Source organism: Molossus molossus, unplaced genomic scaffold, assembly GCF_014108415.1.
Source record: "Molossus molossus isolate mMolMol1 unplaced genomic scaffold, mMolMol1.p scaffold_m16_p_4, whole genome shotgun sequence".
In the NCBI taxonomy this organism is placed as follows: domain Eukaryota; kingdom Metazoa; phylum Chordata; class Mammalia; order Chiroptera; family Molossidae; genus Molossus; species Molossus molossus.
Window position 1 is genome coordinate 30,256,310 of NW_023425377.1, and position 27,875 is coordinate 30,284,184.

At 37.0% G+C, this 27,875-nt stretch overlaps 1 protein-coding gene across 7 annotated transcripts in view; it reads left to right on the top strand.

Annotated features, from left to right (window-relative positions):
- NR3C1 (nuclear receptor subfamily 3 group C member 1) overlaps positions 1 to 27,875 on the top strand; it is a 106,859-nt gene that overhangs the window by 17,916 nt on the left and 61,068 nt on the right. The window lies entirely within an intron of this gene.

Sequence of the window (27,875 nt, forward strand, 5' to 3'; positions counted from 1 at the left end):
ATAGAAACATTGATGTGAGAGAACACCCATTGGCCACCTCCTGCATGCCCCCCACTGGGGATTGGATTCACAACCTGGGCATGTGCCCTGACTGGGAATCGAACCGGCAACCTCTTGGTGCATGGGTTGACGCTCAACCACTGAGCTACACTGGCTGGGCTATATGTTTAAATTTTAACAGACATTTCCAGATTACTTTTTATAATGATTACATTAAGTCACAGTCTAACTTGGCAGTGTTTATACTTTTGTTTCCAATGAAAATAAACAAATCATGAGTAACAACTTCCTCACCACAAATACTAAAAATTGATCACAACATGCCATTGTGTGATGTGATATAACTGAGGACTTTGCAGTATGGAACTCAGGCCCCTCTCTGCTTTTAACATTGTATAACCTTCTAGCGCAGTTTACTGACCACTTACTTTGTACACTTGACTTTATGTAGCCCAGCTCATAGTACCCTGTGCCTCATCAGAAAGTTTTCTGTGGCAACTGCTAACCATTCAGTTCTTTATACCTAATTCAGTGATTAGCACATAGTAGGTACCCAATAAATATTTATTGAATTAATACTCTTTTCTTTATATATTTCTGATATATTTCTTCAACTAGATTCATTCTTCTTAAGGACAAGGAATGTTTTCATTACAGCACTTAACACTTAAGATATTCAATTTAGGTTAGCTATGTGAACAAAAACCATGGAGAAGAGGAAACAAATAGCATGGCCTTGCATTTAATCATATATTTTACCTCTTTTAGGGGTAAATCCAGTATCAGTGATAACATCACTTGTGTTAAGCAGTTACTATATGCAAAAAATTCAAGTTGCAAAGGATACAGTAGTGAGCAAGTCTGTCTCTGTCCTTGTGGAGCTTATGGTCTATCGATGTTACATTCAAAAGATTTGTAGAAAACATTGACATAATGGTATCCAATTTCAGGCTCTTTCCAGCAGAGGCTGAGGGATATTTTTCCATTTATTCAACATTTACTTAGTGCTTACTCTGGCCAACACTAGAGAAAGCCCAGGGCAGCCAGACCTTTGTTGGGAGGCAGTGAACTTACCATGGTGGTGCTTGCTGATGGATAGCATACTTGTTTCCCCAACCAGTTTCACCACTGTGCATGTCAGTGCACAGAAGGAAAGGACTAGAGTGGTTAATGTTAGTATGTACTCCAAGGACATTCCTTTTTAGGGAAAGGTGCCAGTCCCTATCACTGCTCAAAACAAACCACTGTGGAGTTTGCTCCTGTCATTGTCATAGAACCACAGAATTCCAGCTGGATCCAGTCTTGATATCTGGTCCTCACTTTTCACATGAGGAAACTAAGGCTTGTACAATTAGTATAGTATTATAAGTAAGAATGAGGACTCTGCAGTCAGACTCTGTGGTTTTGAATCTGTTTTAACAGTTTTGTGACCTTGACCTTGAGCAAGTTCATAACCCTATAAACCAGTGGTTCTCAACCTTCCTAATGCTGCTACCCTTTAATACAGTTCCTCATGTTGTGGTGACCCCCAACCATAAAATTATTTTTGTTGCTACTTCATAACTGTAATTTTGCTACTGTTATGTCTTAGGTGACCCCTGTGAAAGGGTTGTTCAGCCCCCAAAGGGGTCGCGACCCACAGGTTGAGAACTGCTAAACCCTCAGTTCCCTTGCCTTTAAAATGGGCACAATGAGATAATGCATGTAAACCACATAGCACAGTGTCTGGCAGTTAAAAGGCACTCATGAAATACTAGCTCTAACTTGTAGTGAGATGGCTAAGATTAGATAGCTTCTTAATGCCAAAGGTTCCTTCTTGAGAACTCTGCTCATTGTGCCATTCCAACCCGTTCATAACCCTTTTTCATTAATTGATAGTTCTTAAACTGGCTTCATTGTGATCTTAACTTTCACAGTGAGGACAGGCATACCTCGTTTCATTGTGCTTCCTTTATTGTGCTCCCCAGATGTTGCATTTTTTAAATTTATTTTTTGTACAAATTGAAGGAAAGACCCTCCGCCAGCAAAAAAGATTGCAACTTGTTTTATTGTGGTAGTTGGAAACCAAAACAGCAATCTCTTCAAGGTAGGCCTGTAATTATAGTTATGTAATGGAGACTTTAACCTCTGTACCATTATCACATTTTTTTGGCCCTAAGTTTGAAGAGGAACTGAAAAATGCATATGTGATAGATATTTTGTTAGAATGAGTGCTGAGTGCTTCCCATCTGGCTCTCTCCTACTCTCTTCCCACCATGTTCCTCTGTTCAGAGACACTCTTCCACTACTTGAAACTTTTAGGAACTTGATTAAGGTAAATCAGAATAAGTCTGAATAAGAGAAATCTTCTCATGGCTTCAAATTCTTGGGGTTTTATAAATAATTTCATTGCCTCTATTATCTGATCTCTTTATATATCTTTGGCTTCTTCTTAAAGAGAATATTAATTCTCTGAAAGTCCTATTATAATACAAAGGTTCTGTCTCTTCAAAGAAGGACTTTAAAAATAGCTTTATATAATTCAGTATGAATTAAATCCCACAATTAAAAGGACTTTACTTTCTGGGCTTACATTTTCAAATGTGTAATTGCTCATGTTCATATCTAAACTTATACTCTGAAGCACCTTGCACATTCTTGAGTGGATCAAGTCACATGTTTCAGCCTTATTTTGAAAATTTAAGTCAAGTAACAAAGGATTTGTTGAACATGTCTCATTTTCATATTAACAAGGTTTTCATGGAAGGGCCCATTTTTTTAGAAGTAACTTTTTGTTTCACTTTCTCTGCTTGCTCAAAGTGGATTTGTTCGGTACTTGTGTCAGGTAGTATTTGCTCTATAAGAGACCACCCCAAAATGTAGTCGTTTAAAAATAACAATAATTTCTTATTTCTCATGAGTCCATAGGTCAGCTGGGCAAGTCTGAACAGGACAGGTGCAGCTGATTTCAGCTGGGCTCACTCAGCGTGCCCATGGCAGCTGGCTGGTTGACTGTGGCATGAATGCAATCAGCCACTCTCCTTATTCAGCAGGCTCTCCAGAGCTGGTTCACAGAGTAGCAGTAGGGCTCCAAAAGAACCAGCAGAAGCTTGCAGCTTCTTAAGGCCGAGGCTTTGGACAACTCTTTTTCTCTACCACATTCTCTTGGTCAAAGCAAGTTACAAGGCCAGTATGGATTTAGAGGAGGAGGAGCTACAAAGTTATACTGAAAAGGGCATGACCATAGTGAGGAGTCTTCTTTTTTGGCAATCTGTCACAGTAGTTACAGGTGTTGGGTGTATTGAAATTTCGATCCTTCAGTTGGTGATATTCTAATTGCTTCCAAAACTTGCCGAAGCTGGAAAGGCAGAGTCATCGAAATCCAAGGGATAAAAACATGGGATTTAGAGACTAACTGAGATTCAAATTCTGGCTCTATCACTTTTTTTCTGCACTCCTGCACAAGTTACTTAACTTTCCTGGTAGGCACTCATAATGGTTGATTCACCTGAACCTCAGATTTTTTTTTTTTATGTGTAATTTATTGTAAAGAAAGGGCTAGGTACCTGCTAAGTACATAAATAATTTCTTTTATTAATATAAAAAGCTGCTTTTATTTCTGTCTCCCACACTTCAGTAAAGGTGCAAGACCCAGTTACTTCCTTGGAATAAAAAGGAAGGAAGGGAGCCCTGGCCAGTTTGGCTCAGCGGTTAGAGTGTCGGCCTGCGGTCCAGAGAGACCCGGGTTCGGTTCCCGCTAAGGGCACGTACTTCGGTTGCAGTTTGTCCCCGGCCCTGGTTGGTCGTGCGGGTGGCAGCCGCTCGATATGTCCCTTCACGTCGATGTTTCTCACTCTCTCTCCCTTCCTCTCTCTCCCTCCCACTCTATCTGTATAAAAAATGGAAATATATATCCTCGGGTGAGGATTAAAAAAAAAAAAAAAAAAGGAAGGAAGGGAAGTGTGTTAGGGAAGAGAAATTTGACTAATTGTGGCCTCAAAATGAAGTCACTACTCACTGGAAAAGATATAAAATGGGGTGAGAGTTGTAACATTAGACACAATCCAAATCTAGATTTAAAAAAAAAATTCTACCCCTCTTAAACACAATGGGCAGCTTAACACTAGATTTGGGAGTTGTCACACCTGGATATGTCAGGTATTACTTGGGATAGGGAAAAATAAAACAGTATCATTTAACATACACAGTTGTATGTTGACTGCTCTAAAAAAAAATAAAAGGTGCCACCTAGAAGTAAAACAATGAATTACTTTTCCTTGTGTTGAAAACAGTTGTCATGTTGAGTAGAAACTCAACACTTAAATCTCTCCGTTCTACTAACAGGAAGTAGAAAAAGGGGTGTGAACACACAGCATACAGTAAAATTGGATTAGCTTAAATCACACACAGCCAGATATTTCAGAATCCACTCAATCAGAAATGTTAACAGAGTTTATTACATTGCCTTTCTCAGGAGAGGTACCATTAAGTTTTTTCAAGGACAGCTGAGGTCAAACCACCTCTGGCATTAGCTCATCGTGGGAATACAAGCAAGTCAGTTGATCTCTCTGCACCTTAGCTGCCTTTCACATTTAATAATTACATATTAAGCTAAGAAAATGTTTGGCTATAGTTTTTTGATTAATAATGAATAAAATATTTTAGTGTGGACAATGAAAGTATTTGGCTTAGAAGCCCTTTGTCTTTTTTTTATTAACTAAATTGATCTTTATGTATTTCAGTTTTTGCCTTTTTAAAATCAACATTTCTCAATTTCATTCCTTTTTTTTTTTTTTTTTTTATCCTCACCCGAGGATATTTTTCCATTTTTTGTATAGATAGAGTGGGAGGGAGAGAGAGGAAGGGAGAGAGAGAGAGAAACATCGACGTGAAGGGACACATCGAGTGGCTGCCACCCGCACGACCAACCAGGGTTGGGGACAAACTGCAACCGAAGTACGTGCCCTTAGCGGGAACCGAACCCGGGACTCTCCGGACCGCAGGTCGACGCTCTAACCGCTGAGCCAAACCGGCCAGGGCTCAATTTCATTCTTTACAAAGACCAGTTCAACCATAGACCAAGGGAAATGTTGGCTTCCCCAATCATATTTGGGACTCAGGGATATTTTCCCAAAACATTCAGTGCTAATTTTATGCCAATACATATTTGCAGAACCAACAAAAATAGACTGTGCTGAGGAAAGAATTTTAGTTTGGAAGGACAGTTAGTTAGAAAGAAGAAAATTTTAACAGGCAAGTAAAGTTCAGTGCTTAGAAGTGGCAGGTAATAAAGAGATAGCAGAAGAGTATTTCTCTCCACTATCACCTGCCAATCAGGTGGGTGAATAAATGTATTACTGAGGACCTTCCACCTGTTCAGTGCTGCAATTTGTATTCAGGGGGAGGAAAGTAGAATCATATGTTCTTTCTGATAGCAAAGGTTCTTGTTATCTGACTGGGGAGACTATGCAGATACATGAAATAATTAAGAAACAATTAACTCTAGCAGGTGCTGAAGAGTATTCCCAGAGGAGAGAGAATGATAAAGCAAGAGTGGGAGGAAGGGCAGTCCAGTGCATCATCAGGTGGCTCTTTCCTACACAGATTGACATTTCCTGTGGGTCAGGTCTCTCCTAGGCTCACAACAACTCCATAGATACCGCCTAAGGCTGGCTTGAGGCAAGTTTCAAAGCCTACCATATTGAGTCATGACCTTTTTGGGAGGTACCCCATCCTTCCCTCCAGGACCAGGAATACAGTGCCCTTCATACCCTGCTTTGTTTTAGTGGCCCATGAAAAAGAAGCTGCATCAGTGAAAGATAACAGTTGAATACTGAGGGGTATTTGTATTTTTACAAGTGACTCAGGTGTTAAGGAAGGAATGAAATTGTGATGGTGGAATTTCAGGCGTTTACTCTTTTATTTTTAATTCTCACCAGAGGATATTTTTCAATTTATTTTCAGATAGAGCAGGAGGGAGAGAGAGAGGAAGAGAGAGAGAGAGAGAGAAACATCAATATGAGAGCGACACATTGACTGGTTGCCTCCCGCATGACCCCAGCATGGGCCGAGGTATGTGCCCTTGGTCGGAATCAAACCCAGGGCTCTTTGATCTGCTGGCCGACGCTCTAACTGCTGAGCCAAACCAGCCAGGACCATTTATTCTTTTTTTTTTTTTTTTGTAAAAAGTTGGTAAGGCCCTGGCCAGTTTGGCTCAGCAGTTAGAGCATCGGCCTGAGGACTGGAGAGTCCCGGGTTTGGTTCCTGCTAGAGGCGTGTACCTCGGTTGCGGTTTGTCCCCGGCCCTGGTTGGGGTTGTGTGGATGGCAACCACTAGATGTGTCTCTCTCACTTCGATGTTTCTTTCCCTTCCTCCCTCTTTCCCTCCTGCTGTATCTGAGGATCAATGCAAAAATGTCCTTCGGTGAGGATAAAAAAGTTAGTAAACTAATTAGAGGCAAAAGAGCCTTTCAAGTGTGCCTCAGTCCCAGCACCTGCCTTGGATGCAGAGGAAGCCAGTGTTCCCTGTCTCTCTCATGGAGCAGTGTCTTCCGTGTTCTCCTCCTTCCCGTCATTCTTCCTCTCCAGCCCCCACTGCGCCTTTTGTAAACCCTGCTATCCTTACGTCAGGACTGGTGTCCCACTGCCTTTGTGTGTCAAATACAACTTTTTCAGTTTTCTGATATCCTCTAAGTTTACTTTGACTTTTTTTTTTCTCCACACCTTTCAACTTTCTGATAAGTAATCATTTTTTTCTAGTTTGCCGTAGAAAAATCCTAATTGGCACAGGCCTAATTTCGGGGGTACTCTCTTTTAAAGCTAACTAACATTGAGGGTTTATGAAGATATGGTAGAGCACTGTGCCTGCTTTAAAAGGGGAGAAATAGTGAAAAGTTGCAAAATACCAAACCCAGCCCTGTGTTTTGCATTCTCTCAAATATTTATCCAAAGACTATTAAGAAATTAATACAACTATTTTGAAATAGTTTTTCCCCTTGGTTTTCAAAAACACTTCACACTTGAACTTTTTTTTTACCTTTTACTAATACATTTAACAAGTAATGCAGGTTAATTATGATAGAAGCTACTCTTTTGATTACTTTTGATATTTTTAAAACTTTTCTGGAATTTGACAGTTTACTGTTGACCCTTGAACAGTGTGGGGGTAGGGGAGCTGAACTCCAATGCAGTGGAAAATCTGCATGTAACTTTCGACTCCCCCAAAACTTAACTACAAATAATCCATCGTTTTCTGGAAGCCTTACCAATAACATAAATAGTTGACTAACACATATTTTGTATGTTACATGTATTATATACTGTATTCTTACAAGAAAGTAAGCAGAGGGGAAAAAAGTTAAGAAAATCATAAGAGAATACATTTACAGTCCAGTATTGTACACATTTATTGAAAAAATTCCTCATATAAGTGGACCCACGAGTTGAAACCCATGTTTAAGGGTCAACAGTACTTATAAATAAAAGTGCATAATCTTTAAATTTAAAAATTTTTTAGTAACAGTCTAATTTGTTAATGTCTATATGTGTATAAATTATGTCTCTTAAAAATGTGTCATGGTGCCTGTCCTATATGGCTCAGTGGCTGAGCATGGACCCCTGCACCAAGAGGTCGTCGTTTCAATTCCTAGTCAGGGCACATTGCCCAGGTTGTGGGCCCAATCCCCAGGGGGGGAGCCATGCAGGAGTGGTCAGTCGATGTTCTCTCTCATCAATGTTTCTATCTCTCTCTCCCTCTCCTTTCCTTTTTCTCTAAAATCAATAAAAGGAAAAAAAAATGTATCATGGACATCTTTCACTACTTCATTCTAATAGCTAAATGGATATACTGTAGTGTATTTAACCATATCTTTATTGAAGGGAGTTTAACTTTTTAAAAGTTGTTCTATACCCTTTATTTAGGGGGTTTCATTTTCATTCCTTAATAAATTTAATGCATTTCTCATATGCTTCTTAACTCATTAGTTCATCTAGTTCTGAAGGGTTACTTGGTGTCATCTTGATCAGCCAATCGTCTTTATAACAAGATTTATTGAAAAGTCCTGGAAGATTAATTTTTTTGCTGTTACAGTGTACATCTCTGAGTGTGCGTGTGTGTATTTTCCCCCTTACTCTTTCAACTATTTCTGTAGGTTTAAGTCTTAGAAAGGTTTTGAAATTGTCTTAAGTAACATGAGAAGCATTATTTAGGTTTCTTATATTTTTCTTTAAAAATTACATGTTATCTGTGTGACTAGCTTTCATTAATTTGTTCTGCATAAAATTCCTGAAATCTTCAATTTAAGAGTAGATGTATGACTAGACTTTCTTCTAGGGTAAGGGCCTGTGAAGGATTTCGGAGACGTGTATTCAAATATAGCTGCTGACCTGATATCAGCCCGGAGTCGGGCAAGGCAATGTGCTGAATCTAGCATCTGCCTGCATTCCATCATCCCATTACTGAAAGTTGTGGTTTTCATCTCTTCGTGGTAACCATCTCATGTTATGATATGGGGCTTCAGAAAATAGGTGGAATATGAAGGCCCAAGGAGCTTGGGAAAAGAAGCACATAATGTAGATACTCAATAAAACATGACCTGAGAATCTCAGGCTTCAATTCAGCTCCCTTCTTCTATCTTCCTTTATGAGTCACCATAAGTTTTTAATCCTTTGGTGTCATTTACCCCTCTGTAAAATACTCTCTGCACTGATTTGAGGCTGAGACAAATTATTAATGATTTAGAATATGGGAAAGTTAAACAATATAAATATTGGAACAGTCAATATCCTGAAAAGGCCATACAGGCAGTAGCATATTTTATATGTTAATACAGTGGTAAAATAAGACTAGAGACTGAAAGATGCAAAAGATAAACTGAATATATGAGCTGTCTTGAAAACATTTTTCTATATTACCTTAGGAACCACATTTTTAATGAATTATTTCATACATATAGGCAAAAGTACATATAACTTATATATATGATTTACTGAATAATAAAGCAAGCACTTTGTACTCACCACCGAACCTAAAGAAGAAATCATGACTCTTACCTTTGGAGCTCACTGTATGCACACCTTTCCAGTCATGTTGTCCTCCTCCTGACCCGGGGTAACTGTAATACTGAATTTTGTGGGTTTTTTTTTTGTTTGTTTGTTTGTTTGTTTTTGCTTTGTGTTAAGATTCTACTACCAATTTATACATGCCTAAATAATATACTGCAGGCATACATTGGAGAGGTTGTGGGTTCAGTTCCAGACCATCACAATAAAGTGAATATCATAGTATAGCAAGTCACATGAATTTTTGGGTGTCCTGGTGCATATAAAAATTATGTTTATGCTATACTGTAGTCTATTAAGTGTGCAGTAGTATAATGTTCATGAAAACAATGTACATGTTAATTAAGAATTAAAAAATACCAAATGTTAACTGACATTTTCTATTTTGAATATTGCTGTTGTAAAGATGTCTCTTGATTCATACTTTGTTCTCTTAGGGATTTATACCTAGAAGTGGAATAACTAGGTCATAAGGTATACATCTGCAACTTCTAGGTAATGCCAAATTATTTCCAAGTAGTGTAAGTATTCTTTTTGCCCCACATCCTCACCAACATGTGGGAGTGTTAGTCTTTTACTTTTGTGGTGGGTGTGAAATATTTACATTTTGGTTTTTCATGGTACTATTTAAGTAAATTAAAAAATATTTAGAAATCAAGACAGCTTCTGTGTTTTGTTTCAATTAAAAAATTGAGATTAGACCATGGAATAAATATTAGTTACAAAAGTAGCTAAAAGGAATACTTTTTGGTATTGTGGAGCTACCCTGCCTCATTGAACAAACTAGTATGTTAAATGATGTGTGTGGCTCAGAAGGCGGAGCAGTAATGGTGTGGACTCTTATTATGGATCAGTTTCATCCTCCCCAGCTTTTATATGCTAAAACTTGCAACAAGGTTTAAAGACACATATTATCTGAGCAAGATGGTCACCAGCTTATGATAAAACTCGGGGAATCCCTTAGAGAAATTTTGAAATTTACTGTTTCGTGTTAGGTGAAGGCTGAGGAAGAGAGGTGGGAAAAAGGTTGGAGAAGATCAGCTCTGCAGCTTGAGGGTAGGCAGAAGAGTTCCTTAGGAAAGGAAAACAATGTGATTAGTATTTAACCTTAGCAACAGTGGCATAGATAGTGGTAAGTTATAGTCACAGAGAACTCTGACCATTGCTGAACACTCACATTTGTGATTTTATCTAATGATAATGCTGAAGGAAAAGTATAATTTACCACTGCTTTATTAAACTTTTTTTTTATCCTCACCCAAGGACATTTTTGCATTTATCTTCAGACAGAGCGGGAGGGAAAAAAGGAGGGAGAGAGAAACATCGATGTGAGAGAGACACATCAAAGGGTTGCCACCCACACGACCCCAACCGGGGCCACGGACAAACTGCAACAGAGGTACGTGCCCTTAGCGGGAACCAAACCCTGGACTCTCTGGTCCGTGGGCCAATGCTCTAACCGCTGAGCCGAACCAGCCAGGGCTTCTACTGCTTTATTGATAGAGACACAAAAGGTAAGAGAGGTGAGACAAGTGGACCAGAGACACCCATCTGGCAAGTGACAGAGATGGGGTGTGTCTTGCCAACCCCACGGTTCTTAGGCTTCATACTTTTCTGCTTCCTCAGCACCACAGCTGCAGTTTCTGCTGTGGGTAATGTGTGTCAACAAGCACTGGTCCTCTGCCTTCTGAGCACTCCCGTGCCTGTTAGGACTAAAGCGAAAAGGCCATATTCCTGCCCAGGAGCTCACAGTCTTTTGAAACAAGAAAGAAAGACGACATGAAATGAGATCAGAATGGTTTCTAATGAAATGCTAGACTGTATAGTAAGAATCTCCTTTAGTTATAAATCAAAAGTATATTTCAGAATGGAATAAAAATGGGAGAATTTAAAAGAAAAGTAATTTTCAAAATTTGAATTGAGTTTTCTGTTAAGAAAGCTTAACTTTTCATTTTGGTATATAAGATATTACTAATTTGTCTGATAACCTCAGGTAATGGAGGATGTACACATAATGAAAAAATTTTTTTTTTATTTTTAAAGAGTACTTCAGAATCCAAAATAAAGTTTAAACCCTTTAGTGATCTTTGGTCAGTTAAGGACTTACTTAGTATCAAAACATTTAATCTTCTATATTTATAGACTTTTGTTAATAGCCCTCTATGCCTTGCGCCTTTTTATTTGTGGTCTAAAGAATCCATGGACATTTAAAGGACAAATTTTAACAGCTTTTTTCTAAATTGATACATCTCCAGGGTCAGACTGCCTTAACTCTTAGATACTGAATTTCAACCACTTACAGATTCCTGATAATTTGCTTTTGTATAGACCTAATTTCACTTTCTTTAACCATTAGTGTTGTTATTCTTTTCTTTAATTGCTGTTTTATTGAATTCTTTTTATTTGTTGATTTTTAGAAAGAGAGACATCTATTTGTTGTTCCACTTATTTATGCATTCATTAGTTGGTTGTTGTATGTTCCCTGACCAGGGATCAAACCTGCAACCTTGGAGTATCAGGACAATACTCTAACCAACTGAGTTACCCAGCCAGGGTTTTTAAATTCTTGAGAGTGAGTAAAAACTTCAAAGTGGGAGTTTTGGGGCTTCTGCCTGTGTCACGAAGCTGCAGGTAAGTAGGTGTTTGAGTAGGGGTAGCACCAGTAATGCCTGACACCGGACCATTACAACCTCAGCTAAATGCCAGTCACTGCCAAAGCCTGGAAGGAGCAGCCTGTTCTAATAGATCATAGCCAGTGTCCTTAAAAATTGGCTATATGTCTCGAAGACTCCTTTTCCTAAAAATGCAGCTTAGGAAATTCAACTTATTGTTCTGTTCCAGAAGAGATATTATTCCCAAAATTAATTTATCCCTTCATTTTAAGTAAAGGTGGCCAAATAATAATGACATATTCATAATTAGTGAATTTGGAGAAGGATGATAATTTTTTTTTTTTTATCCTCACCCGAGGATATTTTTCCATTTTTTGTACAGATGGAGTGGGAAGGAGAGAGAGGAAGGGAGAGAGAGAGAAACATCGACGCAAAGGGACACATCGAGTGGCTGCCACCCGCACAACCAACCAGGGCCGGGGACAAATTGCAACCGAAGCATGTGCCCTTAGCGGGAACCGAACCCGGGTCTCTCCAGACCGCAGGCCGACGCTCTAACCGCTGAGCCAGACTGGCCAGGGCGAAGGATGATAATTTATATCACACCACAGAATTAACATTTTATAGGTCTTTAAAAAACAAAAAGTAGGCTCCCTCTGCCTGGAGGCTGTGTAGAGGGCACTGTCTTGTCATTGGTTCCTGGCTGTCAGCCCAGATGACATGAAGAGAGTGAGCTTAATAAATTGATAACATCCTCTATGTTTCAGAGCTCTTTGGGCATTTTACTTCCAAATAGATACCAGAAACCATCTTGGGGGGTGGTTGGAGAAGTGGGATTGGCGGGACTATTACTATGAAGATCCATTAAGCTGCTTTAATTTTATAATATCTTAAACCAGAGAGCCAGTTTCCATTTTAATCTCCTCTTTTGCATGAATTTTCAACTCTGTTCATTAAAAACAAAACAAAACAAAAAACTTCTGTTGAAATATATTCTTTATTAGGCAAGTCATTATCATAATGTCTCTGACAAATTATATTATTGTTTGATCCTCATACTTAAAGCAGGTTTAAATTATCCCTAGTTTTTTGAATGAGGGAACAGGTTCATAGAGATTAAGTGACTTGGATGTTAAATTCAGCAGAGTCAGGATTTGAAAGTAGGTCATGACTTCTGATTCTTTCCACTAAAGTACTTTCTGCTTCATAGAATTATGCACATGAATATTTACTTCTCATATTTTTCAAAAGTGCATGTATTTTGTAAGTTAAGACATTTCAGTGGAGGTTTTTCAGTTCTTCGTTTTCAAACACCTTCACCTATGCTCCCTTTGTAAGCTTTTGTGAACACTTTTTATCTCATCTTACAAAGAACAATCAAAAGACTGGTGAGTGGTCAGATTCCAGTTCCAAGGAAAAGGTTAGAAAATTGCACAGGTACCAGTGTGCTTGCTCACTACTGTCTTGCAGTTGCACACATGATTGTGTAGAGCCTCTACAGCAGGCTGCACACATGACCTTACATCACCCACCTAGTTTTGAAGTCCTGGCCCCAAGGAAATTTGGCTCAAAGCTAAAATCTAGGTAGACGATGTCCACAAAAGAAACATCCTTTAAAAATGTTATAAAGCCCTGGCCAGCTTGGCTTTGCAGTTGGAGTGTCAGCCCACGGACCAAAGAGTCACGGGTTCGATCCCGGTCAAAGGTGCATACCTCAGTTGTGGTTCAGTCCCCAGCCCTGGTCAGTGTCATGCAGGAGGCGACCAGTTGACATCTCTCTCTCTCCCCCACCCCCTTCCTCCCTCCCTCACACTATCTGGAGTTAAGTGGACAAATATTCTCCAGTGAAGATTAAAAAAAAGTAAAAACACTGTGATGGCATTCAGATTTCCTGAAATCTTTATTTATTTTTTTCTTGGTTAATAGTTGTTTAATTTTTTCCTCAAAATTCTGTAGACATGTAATTTATTGCTATAAAAAAGATGAAACTACATTTAGCCCATTATTGCTTATTCAGCCTAGATTTTCTTTTATTTTTGTTTCAGATGTTTCTCCTTTTCCCCCCATTAACACCCTCTTCCCCCTCCCTCCCTGCCCTGTCCCCAGCTTTGTTGTTCATGTCCATCAGTTATGCGTACATGCATATAATTTCTGTGGTTTATCTCTCCCTCTGACCCCCTCTTCTGGGGATTGTCAGTCTGTACCCTACTTCCATGTCTCTGGGACTACCCTGTCCTTCAGACTGTTAGGTTCATTATATTCCACAAATAAGTGAGATCATATGATATTTGTCTTTCTCTGCTTGGCTTGTTTCACTTAGGATAATACTTTCCAGGATCCTCCATGTCGTCTCAAAGGATAAAGAGATCTTTCTTACAGCTGCATAGTACTCCATTGCTAGAGTCCCCTTTTCTCCACACCTTTGCCAACATTTGTTGTTCGATGCTTTGTTGATGGCGGCCATTCTGACAGGTGTGAGGTGATACCTCATTGTTGTTTTAATTTGCATCTCTCTGATGATTAATGATGTTGAGCATTTCTTCATATGTCTCTTGGCCATTTGTATGTCCTGTTTGGAGAGGTGTCTATTCAGCTCCTCTGCCCATTTTTTTAAAATATTTTTTTTATCCTCACCCAAGAACATTTTTCTATTTTTTGTTCAGGTAGAGTGGGAGGGAGAGAGAGGAACAGAGACAGAAACATCGACGTGAAAAGGACACATTGAGTGGCTGCCACCCGCATGACCAACCAGGGCTGGGGACAAACTGCAACCGAGGTACGTGCCCTTACTGGGAACCGAACCCTGGTCTCTCTGGACCGCAGGCCGATGCTCTAACTGCTAAGCCAAACTGGCCAGAGCATCCTCTGCCCATTTTTAATTGGATTTCTGTCTTCCTTTTGTTGAGTTGTATGAGCACTCTGTATATTTTGGAAATTAACCCCTTATTTGATGTATCATTGGCAATTAATGCAGACTGGTGCAGCCACAGTGGAAAACACTATGGTGTTACCTCAAAAATTAAAAAAGATTTTCTGAAATCTTTATATGGTCAAATGCCTCTTAAAATTGTTTTTTATTCGGCCCTGGCTTGTTTGGCTCAGCGTTTGGAGCGTGGGTCTGCGGAGTAGAGAGTCCTGAGTTTGGCCTCCACTAGGGTCACGTACCAAAAAAAAAAAAATGTTTATTTGAATTGCAAGATCTTAAAGATGTCTTAAAATTGATGACTTTTAAAGTACACTCTAAATTTGAGACTGATATACTTAAACTTCCCATTGCTCTCTGATTTGATATTGTCAAAATGAATGAAGAATTAGAGCTCCAATAAGTTTGGAGTACAATATCCCAAAATAATACTAATATACTTTTATGTGATTGGTTATATTTTCCTATTTAATAGATTAAATTTAAAACAGGGATTTTCAGCCTCAGTACTACTGACGTTTTGTTCTGGGTTATTCTTTGTTGATGGGAGATATTCTTTAGCAATATCCTTGGCAATCACTAATCTTACTTTTTGTCTCTGTTGATTTGCCCATGCAGGAAACTTCATATAAATGGTTTATAGTGTGTCCTTTTGTGTCTAACTTCTTTCAGTCAACATGTTTTCAAGATTCATCAATGTTGTCTCATTTAACAGTACTTCATTCCTTTTTATGACCAAGTAATATTCCATTATATGAATATATCACATTTTGTTTACTCATCAACTGATGGGCATTTAGGTTATTTATACTTTCTACCTATTATGAATAATGCTATTAGGCACATTCATGTACACTGGTTCACCCTTATCCATGGGGAATACATTCCAGTACCCCCAATGGATGCCTGAAACCATGGATAGAACCAAACCGTATATATACCGTGTTTTTTCCTATATATACATACCTGTGATAAAGTTTAGTTTATAAATTAGAGTGAGAGATCAACAACAATAACTAATAAAATTAGGCTATAAAATAGGACAATAAGAATAGGCTATAAAAGTTGGAAAATGTGGTGTCTCTCAAAATATCTTGTACTTTACTCACTTTTTCACTTGAAGCATTTTATGGCTTCTCTTTGGCATATCTGAATCACCAGTGCCACTACTGTGGTCCTTTCTGATTATTTGAACATATGGACTGAGATACCACGACAGTTGATCTGGTAACTGAGAATGCTACTAAATGACGAATGGACAACTAGTATACAGCATGGATACAATGGACAAAGGGATGATTCATCACATTACTCAGAAAGGTGTGCAATTTAAAACTTACAAAATGTTTATTTTTGGAATTTTTCATTTAATATTTTTGTTTTGTGGTTGAGCGTGGGTAACTAAAACCATGGAAAGCAGAACCAGATAAGTGGGACTACAGTATAAATTTTTGTGGTGACCTTCTTTTTAATTTCTATTTCATAGATACCTTGGAGGGGAATGACTGATTCATATGGTAATCCTTCTGAGGAACTGCCAAACTGCTTTGTACAGTGGCTGTACCATTTTCCAGCCCACCAGTGATGTATGAGAATTCCAATTGCTCCACATCATTGCCTATACTTGTTATTATCTGTCTTTTTTATAATAGCCATCTGAGTGGTTGTATCTCATTTTGATTTTGATTTGCATTTCCCAAATAACTGACGATACTAAGCATCTTTATACAGGGTAGGGTAAAAGTAGGTTTATAGTTGTTCATGTGATATGGAAAATGATACAATAATTAATAAGTAATACAAGAATAAACTGTTTTGCATACTCAGAACTGTAAACCTACTTTTGCACCATCCTGTATATGTTTCTTGGCCATTTCTGTATCTTTGGAGAAATGTATATTCAAATTCTTGGACCATTTTTAAATTGGGTTGTCTTTTTATTATTGTTTGTAAAAGTTTTTTATATATTCTGGATACTAGACCCTTATCAGATACAGGATTTAAAGATATATGCTCCCATTCTGAGGATTGTCTTTGCACTTTCTTGATAATGTCATTTGACTTAGAAAAGAATTTTATTTTAATGAACTCACAGTTTATCTGTATTTTCTTCTACTGATGGCGCTTTTGATGTCATATCTTTAAAAACAAAAGTTACTTAATCCAGGGTCACAAATTTACACCTATGTTTTCTTCTAAGAATTTTATAGTTTTCGCTCTTACGTTTAAGTCTGATTCATTTTTAGTTAATTTTTGTAGGTGGTATGAGGTGGGGTCAAACTTTATTTCTTTGTATGTGAATACATAGTTGTCCTAGCACCATTTGTTGAAAAAACCACAGTTGACCCTTGGACAAAGTAGGGGTTAGGGGTGCTGACCTCCTGCATAGTCAGAAATCTACGTATAACTTATGACTCCCCTAGAACTTCATTTCTAATATCCTACACTGACCAGAAGCTTTACCAATAAACAGTCAGTTAACACACTTTTTGTATGTTTATGTGGATTATATATTATATTCCTATAATAAAATAAACTACAGAAAAGAAAATGTTACGAAGAACATCATAAGGAAAAGACATGTATAGTATTGTACATGTTTATTTAAAAAAATCACATTTAAAAGGACCCTTGCAGTTCAAATCCATGTTGTTCAAGGGTCAACTATAGTGCAAATATAATCACAAAATAGTATTGTAGAAAGAAATCTACATGTGTCAGTCATCATTATAAATATAAGTGAACTAACTCTCCATTTAAGAGAGAAACATTGTCAGGCTCTATAAGAAACAAGACTCTCCTGTTTGTAAGAGATGCACCTAAACCTAAGGGTAAAGTAAAGTTGAAATAGAAGAACATCCACAGGCAAATGTGAAGACTTTCTCCATAAAGCTGTAGCAGTGAAAACAGTTTGGTAATGGTGCAGGGACAAATAGGCATGTCACCCTGGCTCTGCCACTCAGTGGCACTCATGTCAGACTTGAACTCTGAAGCTAGTGACAAAAGGCAGAACAGCAATGGGTTGGTGATAGAAGTGGTTGCAGTATTTTAAGTTCAGAAGTAGCAAATTTGCTGCTTGGTGGGGGCAGCAGTAATTTCCCCATCAGATCATTTCTGCAGTGTGATTTTGGATCTTTCTTCTGAAAGATTACCTGAAGCTAAGAATTCTGCAAGCTATCCTAAACAAACACCCTCCTGTTATGCTTTATCACTCAAGAGTCAGCTTCTATTACTTGCAACTAAGAATTCTCACTGGTGGAAAATGTGCCTTCCTAAGAGGAAGAAGAGAAAATTCCTTCAAGTTGCTTGACTCAGGATTGCTAACTGGGGCCTTGTTATTTTTATCTTTCCTGCAAAATGAGGCCACATTGTCTTAATTCCCTACTTTGCAATGATACGAACTCCTCCATTTTCCAGCAAAATGCAAAAGATCAGGATTTATGTTCAGAAATCCTGTTGACTCATGAATAATGCAGGGTTAGAGTTATCAACCCCTGCATAATCAGAAATCCATGTGCAACTTTGGGTTTTTCAAAAACTTAAATTGTTCCTCAATATCCACAGGAGATTGGTTCCAGGACCCCTGTGGATTCCCAATAGCTGATTGATAATAATATTTTCTATTCACGGTTGGTTGAATCCACAAATGTGAAACCTGGGGATACAGAGAGTTGACTGCATTTTTAAAAATCCACATATTGGTGGACCTGCACAATTCAAATCCATGTGTTAAAGACACAGCTGTATTTTCTCTATTGACTGATTTCAATACCCCTGATGAAATAAACTGACCATAAATGTATGGGTTTATTTTAGGACTCTCAATTTTATTCCATTGGTTAATATGTCTGATCTAATGCCAGTACCATCCTGTTTCAGTTACTGTGTCTTCATACTAAATTTTGAAAATGGGAAATGTAAATCCTCCAATTTTGTTTCTTCCAAGATTATTTTGGCTGTTCTTTGGTTCTTGCAAATCCATATTAATTTTAGAATCAGCATGTCTATTTCTGAACATGGCAGTTGGAATTTTGATAAAGAGTGCATTGAACCTATAGAAACCTTTAGGGGGTACTGCTATCTTAACACGATGATCTCTTCCAATCCATGAACATAGACTATCTTTCCATTTGTATAGGTCTTTAATTTCTTTCAATAATGTTTTGCAGTTTCCAATATACAACTCTTATACTTCTTTGGTTAAATTTATTCTTAAGGATTGAAATATTTTTGAAGCAATTGTAAATTTTTCTTAATCTTATTTTCAGATTTTTTTTATTGCTATTGTGTAGTAATTTAACTGATTTTTATGTGTTGATTTTGTATCCTGTAACTGCTGAATTCTTTCATTAGTTCTAGTAGGGTTTTTAGATAGATTCTTTATGCTTTTTTGTATATAAGATCTTGTCATCTGAAAATACAGTTTTCTTCCTTCCACTTTGGAGCTTTTTAATTCTATTTCCTGCCTAATTCCCCTAGTTAGAACTTTCAGTGTGATGCTGAATAGCAGTGATGAGAGTGGGCATGCTTGAACTGGTCCTGATCTTAAGGGGACATTTTTCGGTTTAAGTGTGTTTTAGCTGTTGGTTTTTCATAGATGCCCTTTATCAGATTGAAAAAGTTCCCTTTTCCCCTTGTTTGTTGAGTTTCTTTATCATTAAAGGATGTTGGGTTTTGTCAAATGCTTTACCTTCAGATGATCATGTGCTTTCTGCCTTTTATTTTTTTGATATAGTTTATTACATTAATTGATTTCATATGTTGAACCAACCTTGTGTTCCTGGGATTACTCTCACTTGGTCATGGTTTTTATAATTGTTTTTAAATGATTCTAGATTCATTTCGCCAATATTTTGTTGACTATACATTTTTCTTCATAAGGGATAGTGGTCTGTAGTTTTATTATGATACCTTTGTCTGGCTTAGATATCAGAGTAATACTGGCCTCGGTGTGAGTAATGAAGTGTTTCCCTTCTCTCCTATTGTTTTGGAAGAGTTTGGAAAGGATTATTGTTAATTCTTCTTTTAAACATTTGGTAGAATTCACCAGCTAAGCCATCTAGACTTTGTTGGAGATTTTTAGATTACTAAATATCCAGTAGACTCTCCAGTTGCTGAAGGAAAAGGCTCCATCCAGAATTGTCCTACCTGTTCCTTCTTCTGTGGGATATTTTATTTATTTAAAGTTATATTTACTTTGATGTAGTGTTTTGTTCATTCCCATTTTTCACTTGATAAACTAAAAAAAATAAAACTCTTTAGGTCTCCGATAGCAGTAGCTGTCGATTTATAGTGGAGATAACCTATGTAGAGCTTACACATATGTAAGTCACTTGCTTATTATTTATCAGTTGTTTTACAGAATCCCTTTATGAGATAACAGGAGCCGTAGAAACATTCGTAGGTGAAACATTATCATTAATATTTCATTAAATTTCATACATAAGACCATGCCTGGTACCAATTTTGGCACCTATATGATTAAACACCATATTTCTTTATTTTCATATTGACATTATTTCTTTAATATGGCAGAAGAAAATTTTATGCTAGGCTTAAGTTCATCAGCAAACAAAGATAAAAGTCTTATAGGATCCTGAATATTTTGTGTTTCTAAATAATTTAACAGTGATCTAGTAAGCTACTCCCACAGAAATACAGTTGATAAACCTAAAAACTTCATTCTCTTTTAAGTTACCATCTTGAATTTTTTATCATTTTAAGCTGATTCAAATTCATTCATCTTTTTAAGCTGATTCTAATTCATTCCAAAACAAGGCAGGCATCTTTTATAAACTAAAAAAAAAAAATAGGTTGATAGTTCAGAAAGTTGCAGAGAAGGAACTTACACATCTTTCAAAACTGAATCATATACAAGGCACTAGAAATAGTTTTACTAAGTTTACAAATAGGGAAGAGATGAGAATTCATGACATTTCATATATTTCAAAAGTTGGATCAAATATTGTGCTATGAAAAAACACTTGGGATAATTATTCTTTAATGATGTGTGAAAATGTGGCTTTTCTTTTGTAACCTAGTAGTTTTTCTGTGTGCCAGATTGTGGCTTTGAAATTTTTAATTACCCAATGGAGTAAGCTGAAGCCACAAATACCACTTAAGGCACACTGTATGTAGTTACATAAGCTTTTTCTATAAAATGCATGGGACTCAGATCTTCATTTTTAAAATTCAGATGTGGGTTTTATTTTCTTCACTAGAAATAAAAGATTGATTTTTAAAACTCCAAGCCAATAAAACAGTTGTGTACATTTCTCTATTAGTGGTCTTGACGACTATATGCCATGTGGTCCATTCATTAATAAAGGCGTCATGTCAGGATTCATGAGTCTTTGAGTAATTTGGGAAGTAAGAGGAGAAAGCTTTTGTTGAGAAAGATTCTAATGCAGTAATGAGCAAACTAAGCAAAAGTCTAGAGACTCATTATAGGTACTCAAAACATTTTTTTAAATGAATAAACTTGGCTTATTGAGGGACACAGAAAACATCCCAACTGGAAGAGAGTTCCTACAAGAAAGTGAGGAGAGAGAGGTGAGTTCAGATTTTGGTGGGCCTTGTTAAAGTTTGGACTTCATTTGTACAAGGAGAAGAAGATTTGATTGAGGTTTAGAAATAGGTATTGGGGCTGATAATGGAGACAAAAGGAGGTGGTTTAGGATAGTGGTTTTTAAACTCTGTTTAAATACAGAATTTGAAGGTAAGCCTGACATTCCAATTTCAGTTTTACTGGTTTTGTCAAAACAGCCTCACTGATCTGCCCGACTGCTTCCTGTACAGATTAATGCTATACATTTGAGTGTATAAATTTTATGTATTGGGGGTTCTGCATAAAGTTTAATTAATTTTTAAAATATGTTTTATTAATTTTTTTAGGGAGAGAGAGAGAAACATCAGTGTGAGAGAGAAACATCAATAGGCCACCTCGTGCACGCCCCTCACTGGGGATTAAGCCTGCAATTTGGGCATGTGCCCTGATCAAGAATCAAACCGGCGACTTCTTGGTGCATGGGTCGACGCTCAACCACTGAGCCACACCAGCCAGGCTAAAGTTTAATTTTTTAAAAGAAAGGATTTTGCTACTAGAGTCTTGAAACTTGTTTTAGAAGAAATGGATTAGAGCAGGTTAAAACTACAGGCAAAGAGAACAATTAGGGGGCTCTTGTGTTCAGAGTTTTTGATAACATTTACAGAATTCCTTCCATAAATATTTAATAGTACCAGATATTAAATGGTTGTAATGGCTGAAGTGTTTAAAGGATGCTAGCATATTCATGACTCATGATCAAAATGGCATTACCGCTATCCTTCTTCAGAATTAAATCATTTACTTGTGTGGAGTACTTGCTGCTGTTAATGCAGATGTCCCAGGGTCCTTCTTCCTTTCTCATGTCCTCTTGTGACCTTTCCACTGCTGAGCCCACATCTTTGGTGAGGCGTCCTCTACATTCTAAATGTTAAATAATAATGTCTTTGGGCAGCAAAACATTTGAAAGGATGAATAAAAAACAAAACTTGCAGTTATACAAATGTTTTGTTTCTTGGGGTGGGGAATGAGAAGAGCTGATAAAAAAAAGGATGTGAAGAGAAGCAATATCTACCTTCATTTCCTTGTAACCCCACTTAACCTAATCCTAACATATTTAACTGAAAATAAGTTTCCTTTTCAGTAGTATGTAACGACCTAAAAATTGAGATATCTTAACTTGGCTGTGTTCAAGAAAATACTGCTTAAATTTTTCTTGTTTATCTCTTATTTAATACTATTAACTATTAAACCAGAATTTCAGAATGAGTTTTAGATCTGGAAGTCTGCTATATAAGGGAAGGTGAGGAGTGGGGAAAATGGGAAGATATATGAGGTATGGATGGGCCGCCTTAAAACAGCAGACAAGTAAATTAAAATAAAATAATGAAGGCATGCTTTTTTCATTGAGGACAACAAATATATTACCACAGTATTTTCTTTTTTATTGAGTGTTAGAGATGTTATTTTAAGGAACTATTCTGAAAAACGTGCTAAAAAGTAATGGAGGATGTGAAGAAAAGAAAAAAGGGAGTATAGTATTCGCCAATTTGTAGAGAATGGCCTCAGCTTCAGTGCCCTTCCTTAATTCAGCTACAAGCTGAAGATTACAGAATTATTATTATTATTATTATTATTATTTTTATCCTCACCCGAGGACATTTTTCCATTTTTTGTTCAGGTAGAGTGGGAGGGAGAGAGAGGAACAGAGAGAGAGGAGAGAAACATCAGTGTGAAGGGACACATCGAGTGGCTGCCACCCACACGACCAACCAGGGCCGGGGACAAACTGCAACCGAGGTACATGCCCTTAGCGGGAACCGAACCCGGGTCTCTCCAGACCGCAGGCCGACGCTCTAACCGCTGAGCCAAACCGGCCAGGGCACAGAATTATTTTTTAAAATTTTAACTAGAGAATTATTTTTCACTTAATAGGTACAATGTGCATCTTTTTGTTTTCTTCAGTTTCTTGCTTTCTCATGCAGTGATGCTCAATTTTGTATAGAATAATGTTGTTTTGTTAAACTGACAAAAAACAGTGTTTTTTGTTTCTGCTCCCCCCCACCCCACCCATTGGTTAAAATTTAAAGGGAAAATGAAGGTTAGAAATTTATCTGGGAATGTAACTATTCCTATCATAATTATATTTATCAACCTATTACATTTGAATTTTCTTTATCAGTACTATGTATAAATAGCACAAGCTGTTGATCATTGTGTTGACAAACCAACTTTCCTGAGCAGATGTACTGAGAGTACATTACATTTATAAAATAAAACTTTCAACCTATTTAATGAGTAGTTGACGATTTTTAGCCCTTTGAATTTAGAAGTGACTGAAGAAGTGAGAAAACCACTTCCTCAGCATTATTTTGAAATCCTGTTTATAAACTATGTATTTTCCCAGGCCATGAATCTAGCACCTTTCCAGATATTAACTAAAAACAAAGATATAATTTGATTTTATTTACCTACTGATTGAAGTCTAATCTAAACCTAACACCCTAGAGAGATCTTAGAGATAACGTGTGTGCTGTGAACTACAGCTAGTCCAAGTACTCTCTGGGCCTATTCTCTTTTGATTGGTCTCCTAAAAAAGATTAGCCTAAGTATGCTGATCATTAACACTAACACTGCTCCCTCCCCCAAAAAATAAATTTAGAAATCAGTGTAGGATAACTTAGTGAGTTATTTAATAGAATTTGCACACCTTTTTTTGAAGAAATGGAAATTACGAGAAACACAAAAAAGTGAAAGATGTAGTAGAAGAAATATTATTATAGAACCAGAGGTTGCAGCAACTAAAACTCCAAAAAATATTGGACGTAATGGGCTTAAAACCACAGATAGGGAAAACAAACAAAAATAGATAAACCAATCCAGACTAGCTCTGAGGGTCCAAATAATCTTATATTGTTAATAAAATAATTTGCTCTGACATTTGGCCTTGGGAATTAGGTCATATTGCTGAGATACTAGAAAACAGCTGTCATGAAATAGTTTATTTAGGATACTGTAATAGTAAAAGTGTAGGTCTTTAGAACCCACTGAAAAATTGCCTCAAGAAGCACATAAATGGAAGGAGCCAGAGAAGCTAAGTCCCACACAAGAGTGCTTTCTGCCTGTTCCAGAGTAGCAGCGCTGGATGTTTCTGTGGTGATACAAGCTTCATCTTTCCAGAGGGAATGTGGAAGGTATCCGTCATTTCTGTGGTTGTCATCTCTTTGCCACAGATGTGTGGCTTAAAAAGTACTTTTGGTTTCTAGGGCCTTTTGAGCTGTTTTTGTTTGTTTGTTTGTCTGTTTTTTGAGGGTTTTTTTTTTTACAAAATGCTTGTTGACAGTTGATGTTGATAGGGATAACTTGAGACATTCCCTTTTTATGTCTGTCACTCATTTTAACATTCATTGAACACATTGAGGGGAAGATATATTCTGAACTTTTCAGTGGAACCTGATGCCAGTGATGGCATGTAACCTTGGGAACAGCTATAGTAGACAAGTTTGGTCCAAGAGAAAAAGGTTTCTTATGACCCAGTTATCCCTGAACTGGCCAGTGTGGGTGGGAGGATCTCTCCAAGGGTCAAACAGCAAACCTGATCTCTGGAATTACTTATTTGAATCATTGTTTTTCTTACCCACTTCTCTCATGACTCTCAAGAGTTCATTTTTTCTGTTTTCTATTCCTTCTCTGGACATTCTATTCCTCTCATTATTCTCAGTCTTTATACTAAATACTGCTTATTTAAAGGTTTCAGTCTTACTAAGTTCAAATCCATTTTAGATAGATATTGTGGCCTTTAAGAGTCGTATTAAAAAGGTACTTAAAATGATTAGAGGACACTGCCCATTACACTGATAAGCTGTTATTTTAAGGTTGTCTACTGAAGGGCGATTATATGACTTAAAAATGCTGAGTTATGAAAACTGTATTGGAATATTTGGAAGCAGTATTAAAAATAATACCTCTGAGAATTTAATCAAGCTCATAAACCCCTTTCTCTGTTGCTCTATCTTGAAAAGACAGTCTGAGTACGTCTGTAGGCATTCCTTCTCTGTGGTGTGATTGGTAGACAGGGAGTAAACAACTTACTGTAAATGGGCTCCATGCCAGCTGGCTTCAGGCAGCATCAAGCTTGTGATTTGCAGTCAGGGTTAGGAAAATGCCTTTTAACTTGTTCATTTCCGCTTTTTTAAACATGGGGAAAAGGCACAATCGTACTAATTTATTAAGTACCTTATAGGATCTTTTAGGACTTGCAAGATCTTTTAGGAATCCCCGGAAATTATTAGTACTGTTTCACTGGATCTGAATACCTCTCATAAAACGACAAGTTTTTAAAAGGGAGTTTTACTCATTGAAAGGAATTTTTCAAATTGGCTTCCCCTGTCTGATTTATTTGGGATTATATTTTGGAGTTTCTCTGACCTACTTTCAATGCATTTACCTTACTGTCCAACACTACTTTAAGATAAAACCAAAAAAATCTTTAAAAAGAAGAGTATTATGCTCAGTGAAATAAGCCAGTCGGAGAAAGACAAGTATCACATGATCTCACTTATTTGTGGAATTTAATGAACAAAATAAGCTTACGAACACAATAGGTCCAGACACATGGAAGTGAGGAATAAACTGACAAACCTCAGAGGAAAGGGGTGGGGGTGGGCGGGAAAAGATAAACCAAAGAACTTATATGCATATATGCACAACCAATGGACACAGACAGCAGTGTGGAGAAGTCTGGGGGGGGGGGGGATTGGGGAGGAGGGTGTCAACGGGGGAAAAAGGAGGGACATCTGTAATACTTTCAACAATGAAGATACATTTTAAAAAAATGTATTATGCCCAAAGCATTTGTTCAGAGCTGGTGAATCATTTAAGCACCTAAGGCAGCTGAGTGTCATTTATGTGTGAAAAGTGGAGGCTGCTGAATTCTGAACAATTTTTATTGAAAAACTAGTCAAGACCCAATGGTATTATTGAATATTCTATTATATTGTATCCATAACTCAAAAAAATGCCTGTGCTTAGGTTTTTGTTTTATTTTAAATTAAGATTAGAATAGTTTTATGGAATCAAATAACTAATCGGAAGGTTTCTAAAATATTTTTGCATATTTTTTACTTATTTGTAAATTGTATGAAGGAAATTCTGTTCAAATTAAAATTTATTTTAAAACATTAAAATCTAAGAAGAATATTTTAAACAATAAAGCCTTATATACTTAAAACTATAACACTTAAGATTACAGTAATATAGTAGTTTACATCATTCACCTTTATACACTTTAAAATCTTTTCCATATCTGAAAGTCTTTCAGGGTAGAGTTTACCTGCATGATGTAAAATTTGATTATTAAAACTAATTAGTAAGTTTTCTTTAGCAGAAAAAGATATTTATTGAGTTAGCATATGTTTCCCTTTATAAGTTCCCTTAAATGCCTGTCCTTTCAGTGAGCTTTAAAACTAATAAAACTGCGAACTGGGAACAGGACATTTGGTTTTAGATAGCCTGCCTGTCTTTCAGTGTTAAAATAAGAAAATAATTTTTTTTTTTATCCTCACCCGAGGATACTTTTTCAATTTTGTTCAGATAGAGTGGGAGGGAGAGAGAGGAAGAGAGAGAGAGAGAAACATCGAAGTGAAAGGGACACATCGAATGGCTACCACCCACACAACCCAACCAGGGCCGGGGACAAACTGCAACCGAGATACGTGCCCTTAGCGGACACCGAACCCGGGTCTCTCTGGACCACAGGCCGATGCTCTAACCGCTGAGCCAAACCGGCCAGGGCTAAGAAAATAAATTTTTAAGAAAATAAACTTCTTAGAGTGTACAGTGCATTTCAGAGAACCTTTCAGTTCTGTTCCCTGAATCAGTATTTTTAAGCTTTCTTAGGCCATAAACCTCTTTGAGAATCTGATCAAAGTAACTGACCTCCCCAAGAAAAAAAATGTATGAAACACATATACTTATAATATTTTAATATTAAAATTGAGGAATTTCTTGGACCTAACTAAAGCTTATTTATGAAGCTCAAGTTAGTAAGTCCTGTGGTTCTGTCTACATTGTACCTAGAAAGTGTTGGTTTGAATTTCTCTATTGTTACCAGTCTTTAAGACCTCAAATAAGTGGACCTCCTTACTTCTTGAAAACTGGAAAAGCAAGTCAAAGCTGAGATTAGCATTTTCCATTTCATGCAGTGATGCTTTATTTTAAATTACAGCAATGAGCTAAAAATTAGAATAATTGATGATGCAAATAATACTAAGAAATTGGCTGTTAGCTCTAAAAAGTATCCATGGCAGTTTACAAAAAAAAAAAAAAAAAAAAATCAGTGAAGACATTCATCTTGATTTGAATTAAACTAAACAATTAACAGTGACAGAGGCACCAACTAGAAATTATTTTGATCTTGTGCTCCGTGTATATATAACATAAATTATATGTTGTCACCTCTAATTACTACAAAAAGACTAAAATTATGTAACAAAATTATGAGTAAAAACTGGATTCTGTAGCTAGTCACCAAATCAGAATTTGGGGGGGGGGGGGGGGTTGAGATCAGTAATCTATAATTTGAGAAGGCCCTCCAAATGCTTCTGATAAAGTTCTTCCAAGAACTGTTGGTAACATAATAGCTGTGGCCGTTATGGGAGTACGCTATCATATTTAAATATTAACAGTATTTTGTGGCTGAAAAATAAAACCAGCATGTAAAAAAGGTAAGAAATGTGTATTATAGATGTTGAGATAT